The sequence below is a fragment of the Lagopus muta genome, chromosome 8 (assembly GCF_023343835.1).
Source record: "Lagopus muta isolate bLagMut1 chromosome 8, bLagMut1 primary, whole genome shotgun sequence".
NCBI classification, from domain to species: Eukaryota; Metazoa; Chordata; class Aves; order Galliformes; family Phasianidae; genus Lagopus; species Lagopus muta.
In genome coordinates, this window is record NC_064440.1 from 3,000,437 (window position 1) to 3,012,534 (window position 12,098).

Sequence of the window (12,098 nt, forward strand, 5' to 3'; positions counted from 1 at the left end):
TATTGCCTTCAGAAATGACGGGATAGAGCGTGACTTAATGTGTTTTGAATGATGTGACACTATGTGACATATGTCATAAAATCATTGTCACCCATCAAAAACAGTGACAGATCAAATTCAAACAAATCTTACTATATACTTTTAGTGGCTACCCAATCAAGTAAAAACAAGTGTTTCAAATTGTGAGCCAAAAGCGTAGGAGTGTGACTCATTTTCGGTCAGTTCTTATACGCTTAACTTGTTTTACATTTCTTCCACATTTCTTCACAGTGTTTTATCCTTTTAGTGGGGAGGAAACTTGTCTAGTTCATTTATATTATTCAAATATTGTTCATATTTGTCAGTCCATTATTTCTAAAAAGGTTTTGTAGTCGTTTCCATGAATCATCTCCATTTACCTTATCTTTCCCAATGCTTTTGAGTTATTACTGTGTTATGGAAGTATCAATATTGTGGAAAAGGTTGAATTTGTCATCTTGCAATGCAGCAAAAGGAACTATCAAGGAAAAGGAAATAATTTTCTGTAATTCTACATCTGATGAGTACAACATCTATTCAAAAATACCATACTAGTTTATTTCCACCCTACAGATCTGCTCACTGAATATTAATAATAAGAGATGTAAGACAGGAGGGAAAAAAAAATTAAAAATAGCTTTGCAAATGAATTGCTTCATCTTCAGACATCTCCCATCTTCAGCATGGGAATAAGTCCAAACAGCTTCTCAAGATTGCAGTTGGGACAACTGGCAATATCCAGCTACCAATGTATTAGTATTGCACTATTTGCAGAGTCAAAGACTGAAGCTTTTCAGAGGGGAAAGGCATCATCATACAGTGAAGGGATGTGAAAGATTGTGTGGGTGCCATCCACCATTGTGATCACATAAGGGAACCCTGAAATGTCATAAAATTCCACTTTGATCTGTTGTCACTACTGTTGGTTGTATGGAAAATGAACACATTTAATTAACTGCCTGACCAAAGCAGCTGTTACCTTACATAAAACCTTGAACACTGATGCCCAGCATATCCCACTAGGTGTTTGAATGCGCAAGTGGCATAAGACTGATTATATTTTTACTGAATGACACAGCATGATCCCTCCCGCAACACGTTCAAGTCAAGATCTTCTTTAAATCCTTCACAGAGCCCATTGATGCTCCAGCCCAAGTTGCTTAATAATGCTGTTGTTCAGCCAACAGGATACACCACACATCAAAACGTGTCTGGGCCAAACCTGCTTCTTCAGCTGTTTTTGTTCTACAAGCATTCCTGCTGTCTACACCATGGATACATTTGGCTTATGATTCCCATCACTGGTTGTAGAAGTACTATTTTATTTATATTCAATTTCTATCATTTATGGCAGATGGTTATTTACCCTAATTTTTTAAAAGTTACCTTGGCTGCAGAATTTCAAATCACAAGCAAACTATCCAAGTCAGAGGCAACTTGAAGTTCGGTTATTTTCACCAAAGTTATTTTCATAACAGCGCTCACCCTGTGCCTGCAAGTCTGCACACATGCAAACATCACATTTTTATACATAGTTTTCTGATGCTTGGAAGTACTTTTCTGCTCTACATTTCTCTATGCATAGATTTCTTTATTTGTATGTAAGTATATATAAAGTAAGCCTTTTCCACATACATGAAATATTTATGAGTTATTATGTTATTTCATTAATGAGAAGGATATCCCGCACATAGCAGAAGATTTTCTAAATGTCATTATCAAGTTATAAATCAAGTTTTGAAATACAGTAACCTCTGGACATGGAGAATTCTCTCTCTCTTAGTACTTCTAATACTGATTACCTCTCCATTCCCCTTTTGTAGTAATTGAACAGATCACTATAACGGGAAACAGAGGTACAGCAATAAAGGATTGGCACAATAGAAAGGTGCTATAAAGAAAGGGAAGAAGATTGCTCACCTTTATCAGAAGATTCCAGGTTCACAGAGGAAAACTCCACTAGGGAGGGATCTTTAGAAGGAGATCCTTCCCCAGTTGCAGTCAGCCCTTAAATGGGGTCTAAGAGAGGTGGAGCCAGGCTGCACCCCTTCCAGTCATACAGGTGAATTGCCTTCACCTGTGCTCCCAGGGCTGACCAGGTCCTTTCCTCAGGTGCTCCATCAGTGGTTCAAGCTGTGACTCAGCAGTTCCCATACACTTTTCTATGCTGTAATAGCCACAATGTGTTGTAGTAAGCTAAGAGTGTACACTGTGCACAGAAGAGGGCAGTTTCTCAGCCAGAAACAAAGTGGCACAGCCTCACCAATTTCAGAAGAGATATTCAGGCTTAATATGTGGCCATTAAATAATATCTAACTTGCATACAGCATTTTCTTCCACAGGTTTCAAATTATTGCAAGAGAAATAGACCCCAGTCCTGCAAACATTTATGTGTGCGTAACTGTGCATAGGGGAATAATCCCATTAAATCAATGGGATTACTCGTGTGCATAAAGTTAAGCATGTGTGTAAGTGCTTGCTGGAGCTGGGCCTGAGAGAAATGACAGGGTTTTTGAGCCACTCATAGAGAGGATGTGAATGTTCCTATTCTGGTTGTGTAGCTTCAAACACTCCTCTCAAAGTCAAGTGATATTTGTGAAGGAAAAAATTGCCCTTTTTTTCATCAACTCAGGACATTTTAAGAATCTGTAAACAATCTACTGTCATAACACAAGCACAGCTTATAAAGAGGTCTCAATAAAGCTGAACAAACCAGTTATGGTCTGAATTCACTGACAATTTGGGTGCCTACAAGGCCCTATGACGTCGTATCCTTTTGTATTTGCAAGTTTATATAAATAGACTTGAATCTAAAGGTCGTAAACTATGTGTACATGTGAATCATGCTTTATTTCTTGATAATCTTGATAGTCAAGTGGAAGTATAATTGAAAACTGAAAGAAGCAAAAAAATAGAAATAGCAATTATGAAATCAGGGGGGAAAAAAAGCGATCCTGTTTGTACATAAAGAGAAACCAATTCAGCCTAAGTCAGGGGACACAAAAGTTCGCTACGTAGGCAGATGACTGAGTCAGAAATATTTTGGGAAAAGAACAATGCTGTGCCTAAAAAGTCCTCTTATCCATCCAGGGAACAGCTAAGGACTTAGGAAGAAAAATGGAGAGAACTTCTTATCTATAGTTCATCTTCCAAAGAATCATAGAATGGTTTGGGTTAGAAGGACCCTCAAAGATAATCTAGTTCCAGTCACTTGCCTCATTTCTCAACCAGAATTTAAACACGTCAGTTCTTAGAGCTGGTCAGAGGCAGATAAACCCAAGCAAGGATGTATCTGCACATCATATTCATAGCTCCATAACTGTTACACATTAGGTGAGTATCGCCCAGAGATCGAGAACAGGTGATTATAACTGGAGAAATTCAACTTACCCTTTCACTATTTTGTTTATTGAATAAACTAGCAATTTACAGTATGTTGACTCAGGCCCTCGTGCTGCAGAGCAGACCCTTGAAAACAGCCAGTCTTTGGAATAAACACACAAATATTAATATATAAATTATTAGTATTAAATATCAAATATAAGCATATACGAAATAGCAAATGTGAGTAAGTGACAGTATAAAGCATAGGGACTAGAACTAGCCTGACCCCTATATATTACAGAAATAAAAGTAGGAAACTATGTGTGGTCTTCCTCTGATGCTGTACTCAGGATTTTTATTGCAAACACCTTTCTTTAAACACCCATTCAACATGCATCCATCTGTCAGGCGATGTTTTCCACAGCAGTGTTAATGTGCATGTGCCCCCATCCACTTTGGTAGTTCACACCTTTAACTAGGGCTGGAGCCAGAGTGAAATAAATAGGCTTCCATGGTTTGAGTACGAAAGGCTAAAAAACTGTGAGGGATGCTCCATTAAAAAGAAGGAATACATCAAAAAACAAAGGACTGAGGAAGGACAGAATGCAGGTTTGAAAGGCAATGGGCTTTAAAACCTTTCTTGCAGATATCTCTTCCAGAAAGTAAGAATGACTAATAGCTCAGAAGCAGAACAGAAAGTAGTACCCAATGAACACATGCACTGTCTGAAAGAAGAACCCTTTGCTCAGCTCACAAGCAGATGCTGTACCTTAGCTTGTCTAAAAGACATCTGGTTTTAGATTGCTTGTCCGGAAAGGCTTAAGAAGACTTCTGCTTAAAAAGACTTCAGTTAGTTTTAGCAAGAGCTCCTCAAAGAATGCATCAGTCTAAGCTATGAGTTTCCCTACAGCATTTTACCTTTCTTCTTCAGAAAAAAATAAATAAATCAGTGAGATATGAAACTTGAAAAAATACACTGTGAAAGTTACCGCCTTAATGAAATATTAAAAATGCATCAGGAATACGGTTCTGGCATTAAAAATAAACAATAACATTTCCTCCTAGTTACGGTTCACTTCAATTCTTTAAAAATTAATTATTACCTCTTTAAATATTTGATTAAATTAGATTTGGGTGGGTTATCGCTATCCACAAAATACATGTTGTTGTGTACAAATTTGCTTTCTTCAGTTTCTGACATGTAGGGGCGTGTTGTATGGCTGTATGATTATTAGAAAACTAAATCCAACGACTCTGTTTTGGCAGTTTGCAAAACATATACCACAAAGTATGCACTGAATCCTGTCACTTTGGATGAAAACGCAGTATTATGTTAGAAATCTCTAATAAAAGAGGAAAAGTAAAGCAGCAAAATTACATTATACTTGGGACTTTCACATCACATCTTATCATGCTGGTATATCTCACGTGGTAGAAAGGCCACATTATTTTTAATAATGGTTAATTAGGATTTGGGGATAATAGCCTAGAAATCATAAGAAAATGCTAGACACATAAAGCCTGTTCTGCTCTCAGTGCATGAGGATTTATAACTACGTAGATAGCAAGGAGAGAATAAACCCTGTAGCATGTCCTAGGAGAGGTAAGACAATTATTTCTCAAGTATTTTGATAAAAGCAAATTAGTATGTCCAACTGGATAAATAAGAAATGCTGTTGGGTGACTGTAGTGCTGATATAGAGTTATAAAATATTAATTTAAGTGAAACACATGTATTATAAAGGTAGTCTGTAATGATAATAACAATAAATCTTTCTTTTCTCTCCTTTTGCCTATGTTTTACACAGAGATTTAGGGCTACTGGGATGATGGCTTGGCAGACCAGTTCCCCTTTATAACCAAACAACCAAACAATAGCAAAAGGTTTCTTAATCATTTTCCTTTTTCCCTGTTGGAGGAGAGGATTTTAGAATTATGAGAAAGACTGTCAGTCCTTGGCTTCCATACCAGTATTGCTAACAGGAAAACACAGAGGGAGAGGGTTTTTCTTGGCAGTGGGGATGAGGACATGTACCAGCAAAGAGCAGTGTTGCGACTCAGTTCAATCTGCCTAGGTCAGAGAGGAGTCAGCACGGATTTTGGTCGTAAGAGACCCAAACTAAGTTTAAACACGTGATTTAGGAGATAAAAAAAGATTCAATGTGACCTGTGCCAAAACCTCAGTAACCCAAATTTTACTCATTAAACTTCCCTTTAAAGATAAATTATGCATAAGCTTCATTTTGGGAGGTTTAGGTTAGATATTAGGGGGAAGTTTTTCACACAGAGGGTGTTGATGCACTGGAACAGGTTGCTCAAGGAGGCTGTGGATGCCCCATCCCTGCAGGCATTCAAGACCAGGCTGGATGTGGCTCTGGGCAGCCTGGGCTGCTGGTTGGTGACCTGCACACAGCAGGGGGTTGGAGCTGGATGAGCATTGTGGTCCTTTTCAACCCAGGCCATTCTATGATTCATAACTGAAACAGCCAAAAAGGTGCATGTTTTCAGAAAGATCAGCTGAAGCGAAACTTTACCTGAAACCAAAAGTTCTTTCTGTTTTGTGCTTCTTCAAGAGAGAAATGACTGAGTTATAGAACCAAACAGAATAGAAGAATGTTTGTCTGGGGAATATAAATTCTTTTTTCAACTACATTGAGAAAATCCAACTTAATCCTTGGGAATCCAACATTAAAAAAAAAATAATAATAATTTAAAAAATGATTCTTTAAAATTAATATGACGATATCACAATGCCAGCATCTGGCTCCTGACATTATACATGTCAGATGGCTGCTTTGAAATGGTAATTGACTTTGTAGTAAAAATAAAGAGTAGGTGTCTTTAGACAAGTGTTCTTCCACATCCTTCATTGACATCCCATTGGTTATGCAGAGTTCAGACTTCAGTGTATAAATGCCTGTTGAATTGGTACAGTGGATAGGATTTCATGTCACAATATGCATCCTCTCATTCATTAAGATGCACAAGTAAATAAGGCCACTTCTCCTTTGTAGGAGAGTGCCTATCAGGATATATACTTTATGCCATATACATCTGATAGCAACTCAGCTTCATGCACTGGTTCAAACAGCTTTACCTTGTACTTACTTTTTCAAACGGAGATGCCTAACTCTGCAGAAAGACTGAGCTTTTGGCATGAAATGCACCCATCTATCCAAGCAGCACAGTCTTCTCAGCCTGAAATAGATCTAGAGTGGACTGAAGAGGCTGCACAAGGCATTCATCTGCCCTTTGCTGTGAAGTAGAGACACCCAAATAATAGCAGCAAAATCCGGAGGCATATCAACCATCTTGTGGAGAATAAGAAAGAAAGTGCCTGGAAAACCAGCCTGCAGATTGAACTCTCTTCCTGCTTCAGAGCCATCCTTGGGTGCTTCAGTTCAACAGCTATATACAGCTCTAAAGCACTCAGAGCCGTAGGGAAGGAAGCTGGGCACGGGCAACAGCAAAAGAAAATCGTTTTCATCATTATATATGTAATAACCCGAGCTTCATTTGCATACTTTGATTTTCCTGTTCGGTAAAGTTTGATCCCTGAGGCACTCAGGTCACTTAAGAGGTGTTGGGAAGTAGCACAGAGAGGCAGTGGGGAGAGCTGGCCCACAGCCAAGGAAGCTGCCCAAAATTGGAAATAAGTTGTTCTTGGTTTTTTGGGGGGAAAAAAGGGGGGAAAAGAAAGAAAGAAAAAAAAAAAAGACAGCTTTGGATGGGAAGGCTGTTTCCACAGCCAAGAGGAATTATTTAAGTTGGCTAATGTGACAAGGCCAGTTGAGTGTTTGCCTTTCATATCCTTACTTGCCTGCCTCCCTTTCTCCTCAGGGCAGTCTGAAGGAAAGGAAGGAACAGACAGATGTTCCTGGCCTGTGCTTCTGGGATGTGAGAGCACATCCAAGAGATTTGTCACTCTCCAGAGGCACCCAGGTGGGAACTGGGACTCATTGCTGGGTCACGAGGGTCTCGTTGTCAAGCTGGGAAGTTGTTGATGAAATCCCAGAACGTTTCCAACTGCAAAATAAATTGGAAAAATAAAATAAACAAATAAATGAATAAATAAAACAACAACAAAAAAACAGATTTATATGAAGGGAGGAAGGTATTCATCTTCTTTGCCACTTCTGTTGCTTTTAGTTGCCCTTAGAAAGGCAGGCTGGTCCAAACAAGAAGGAGGTGGCTTCTGGCCATGCCTCTTCTTCCCTTCTTAAGGTAAAAGAATTAAAAGCGAAAGGAGAATTTTTAGTCAATGGTTTTCACAAAAGACTGGTATCCTGTTCTGCAAACCCCAAATGGGATGCCAGGCATGTCCCTAAGGGATAACAGTGTTTCAGTGGCCCAGGGTCATTGGAGATTCGGGTTAAGGGAATGAATAGTAGGCAACAAGTTGGCATCAGTTTGTGCTGGCCTGTTGGGTCTGTCTTCTGCCGCCCAAGAGTACTTACATCCACATAGTAATGATGAAGATTCATTTGTAGTAATGAAAACCTCATAAATTCTGGTGTGACTTATTCACTCAGACCACACAGACCATGCAAGATAAAGTCAAATCATACAATCTAATGAAAAGTAGGTACTGGCATTATTCCATCTGTCATAGAACTGTCCTCAGACTGGAAATAAAAGGTCACAGCATTCTACTCCTCAAGAGTAAGCACCAGTACTTAAGGAAAAGGACATTAATTGTTTAGTTTTGGTGATATCAAACCTATAGGTCATTGACAAATAGACATCTTTCCAATTTGTAGGGGATAGTGCAAAGTTGAATGTGCTTGAGAACCATCAGTAAATATAACTAGCTACAAAACATGAACATGGTTGCCATTAATGGCTCAGGATAGAGCAGATTCTAAATTTTTTTTCCTCCACCTTTCCTCTCTTCCTGTTGTCATGTGAAGCACACTCCCAGCCTGAACATATCACATAATTCCTCTTTGGTTGTCTCGTTGCAGCTCATATGTCCTTCATTCTCACACCATATTTAAAATCACAACATAATTCAATTTTTGTAGGAACACTTTTACTCCCCTGTATTCATCCCAGAGAAGGAGGAAATTTTTCATGATTTTTTCTCTTGCAATTCTCATTCTCATGCCCTCTTCCCTCTGCAGTGACAGTCAGTCTTCCTCTGATATACTCAAAAAAAGAATAAATGATAACATGTTGCTGTTGCTGCTGTATTTCCTCGTTACTGATACATCTCCTTTATAGAGGGGTTCTTCCTTTGGACCTCTTTTTCAAATGGTGTGGCCTGCTACCAACAGGCTATATTCAAGAGCAGAAACCAATAGTTAAGACCTCAGACCTTAAAGTTACCAGTCTTTAATAGGATTGCAGAAAAGAAATTGTGTTTCATGATGTATGAGACTTAGGCCATTTAAATACATGTGAAAAAGGTAAAAAAGGTCTTTTTGTGCAATAATTCTGCATGGGTCATACCCCATGATGTTCAAGAGCTTTTCTGTCTTACACATTCCCAAATGAAGTTAATGTATTCACTTAAATCTCCATGCTTGCTGTCCCTTCTGTCCTTTCAGCAGAATCTCCTCCACTTTCCTATCACCAAATCTAATCTCAGTTATTTCTGCTTCACCTCCATCAAGCACACAAATCCAAAGCCCATCCATAACCTCAAGTCCCCAAAACCAATGAGAAGAACTTTCTTTGTTCTAAGGATTAGAGTATTTTAGCATTTACTTTTCAATCTATTTTTGTATGCTTATAGTTTGGAGCTCTTGTTGGGATATCACTCAGCTCTATAATTAATTACCTTGTTTACTTTATGCAGAAATTTTCTTTTATTGGATAGTAGTAGTCAGCAATTGGAAGTGAACTCGGAGATCTAACTCGGTGTCTTCTGGAAGTGATCTAACTGTTGGATCAGTGTGTCCCTGGCACATTTGTAGAACAAATTCATATGTCGGTTTCCACAAAGTACTGGTAGTGTCTCAGCTTGCCAGCTCTTCCGTTCTCCTGCAAATGAAACAAAATTCGAACTTTAAATCCAGCCTCTGCAGCCTGTTCCAAGATTGAAATTCAAATGCGCGGATCAGAGGCCACCTCTTGAACATTACTTTTGGTTAATCAAGAGCTTAGATGGACGTGCTTTTTTAGATGTGAATTGGTGTTGTGGGAACCTGACAAAATCGTATCATTTTGAAAATTTTCAGATGTGCCAGTGATGTTTTGAGAAGTACTGATCTCTTGTGGTTTCCATAATTTAAAACACCTTCTGGATCAGGTAAACTCAACAGACTGGCACACCCAGTTGAGCCAAGTTTTCATACTTTATATGTTATATACTGAATAAAGAGGAAAAAAAAATGAAAATGTTCAAAAACATTTGCTTAGCAAGCCCCACATTCATTGCTGTAGTACCTGCAGAAACTTCATCAATAACAGTGGGATAGCAGTTTTCTTTTAATCAAGCCCTTAATTTGCATCCTGTAAAGAGTTTCAGATTTTGGCTGATCTGAAAGCCCTGCCCCAACAGGGCTGATATATTTCACAGAGTATTATAAATAATATTTTAAAACTCAAATAAATGAGGTCTCTGAGCTTTTTTTTTTCCTGAAAAATTTTACTATATTTATGAAAATTTAAATATGCCTCTTGAGAACCAAAACCATCACAGCAAAGAAAACAACAGGACCAGACACGAGAGCACTTGTATTCTGAGCACAAAGACATTTTAAAAGAAGACAAAGCCTGACATTTGCCCCATTTTTAGGTGAACAAAAATACATAAATAAATTACTAAATAGGCTTATTACAGAGTCATTCTGCTTTTTCATATACCTGCAACGAAAATGAATCATATTTTAATGCAGGAAAACCAGGTGACAACATATTTGAATTCTGTATAAGATAATGAGCTGTATTTTCATTTGAGATGTGTCAAAATAAAATACCACTGGGAGAAAGTGTGTCTTACTGAATCCTTTATAATAGGCAACATAACCAGCAATGTGTGAAACCAGAGAAATTCAAAACCGCATACTAAGAATCACCTTTAAAAGGTGGCAGGAAGCTTTTAATTCTTTCCAGCTCTTCTTTTTGGGATAGATCACAGAGAGGAGAACCCTCACAAAGATTTTTTGGGGTGCACTATGGGAACAATTCTTCCATGGCACATATTGATATTTTTGTTAATGAAATGGCCACCTGATGGTACAAACCCTGAGCTGAGCTGTCTGAGATTTGGACTGTGCGCAAACAGACAGACCTCGAAACTCGCTCCAATGAAACCAACAGTTTTCTTTTTTTCTTTTTAGGTATTTCAATCACTGCCGAGTCTGCGTAGTGAAACAAAAAAGAAAATTAAAAAAAAAAAAAAAAAAAAGGTGGGTTTTTTTGTGTATCAACATATAAATGAATGAAACAGGAACATGCCTCACTGCTCTTCCCAAGGTGGATAAATGACCATCGTATGTCACTCTGAAACGGAAAAATCCTAGGGACCTACAAAGTCATAGAATGGCTTGGGTTGAGAAAACCTTAAAGATCATTCAGTTTCAGCCTCTGCCTTGGAAGGGACACCTGCCACCAAACCAGATTGCTCAGGGCCCCATCCAACCTGGCCTTGAGCACCTCCTGATACAGGTCACCCAAAGCTTCTCTGGACCACCTGTGCCAGGGCCTTGCTATCCTCTGAATATACAATTTCCTCCTTACATCTGTTCTAAAATCACCTTCTTTCAGTTTAAAACCATTAGTCCTTATAAAATGTTTCCACAATTATTATAAGCCCCCTGTAACTACTGAAAGTCTTCCTTGTCTTTTGACATGAGTCTGTTTAGAACAAAAAACAAACAAAAAAAGGGGGCAGGGTCTTGGACACAGGCTGTGTTGCCTTGCAGCATTGCACTGCCCTCCCTCAATGGCATCCTCATATCATGTTAGAGATGTTCCATCACCCTCCTGCACTGCTCACCTCTCTCCAAACTTAAATGGGTGACAGATGCTTTTTCCCCTCCACCCCATTTTTTTCAACAGGATAAAAATAAGTGATTTAAAGGAGTCTTTCTCTAGCACCCAAACAGCTAGTCCTGCCTAATATTTGCAGTCTAAATAATCGCCATATGTGGCAGTGGAATACAAGTTTGTGGGCTTTTTTTTGTTGCTGTTTTTTAATAGAAGTTAATCCAGCTTTGAGCTGGATTAATTCCCAATGAGGCTTGGGGACAGACAGCTGTTTCTCTTCTTTTGCATGGGAGCATTGCCCTCAAAAATCCACCTATACTGATCAGCTTCCCTGATGCGCGCAAGTTGTGCCTATTTTTGAACTCTTGTTCACATTCAGGGACAGCATTGCAATAATCTCTGCTTCTCCAAAAAAATAAATAGTAGGAAAACATAAGAAGTTAGGACATTTGGAAATCTTCTGTTGACTATTTAGCCATGGAATAAGAAAGGCTGTAAAGCTCCCATCTCATCTGGAAAGTTGGGAAGGAGGAATATTTGCAAAGGAGACACCGGACAGGAAAACAGGTATTAGTCTGTAAGGGAACAGCAGAGCCGGATAAATCTTGTGCTGATTGTTAAGACTGAAATCGCACAGAAACATTTTTAAGGAAACAAGCCTTAGAGTGCTTATTTACCCTGCAGCAAGCAACAAGCATTGGTGAAAATAACAGCAGGAAAGAAGAGGGGCAAAAGACTAAACCAGATGCTATTCTGAACAATTAACTTGCATTTTCCAACTTGCTAGTACTAAAAATTGGGTAACTGCTCTGTATAACCAG

At 38.7% G+C, this 12,098-nt stretch overlaps 1 long non-coding RNA gene across 9 annotated transcripts in view; it reads right to left on the bottom strand.

Moving 5' to 3' along the window:
- Window positions 1-12,098, bottom strand: part of LOC125696829 (uncharacterized) — a 78,641-nt gene that overhangs the window by 7,679 nt on the left and 58,864 nt on the right. For 5 of the 9 annotated variants that reach the window (XR_007378554.1, XR_007378552.1, XR_007378550.1 and 2 more), the window contains 3 exons: window positions 10,519-10,649; window positions 9,125-9,327; window positions 1,939-7,368 (listed from right to left, as the gene is read on the bottom strand). This is a non-coding gene — a long non-coding RNA (uncharacterized LOC125696829). The remainder of the gene's footprint in view (window positions 1-1,938; window positions 7,369-9,124; window positions 9,328-10,518; window positions 10,650-12,098) is intronic. The other 4 variants (XR_007378557.1, XR_007378556.1, XR_007378558.1 and 1 more) reach the window with 4 other exon arrangements.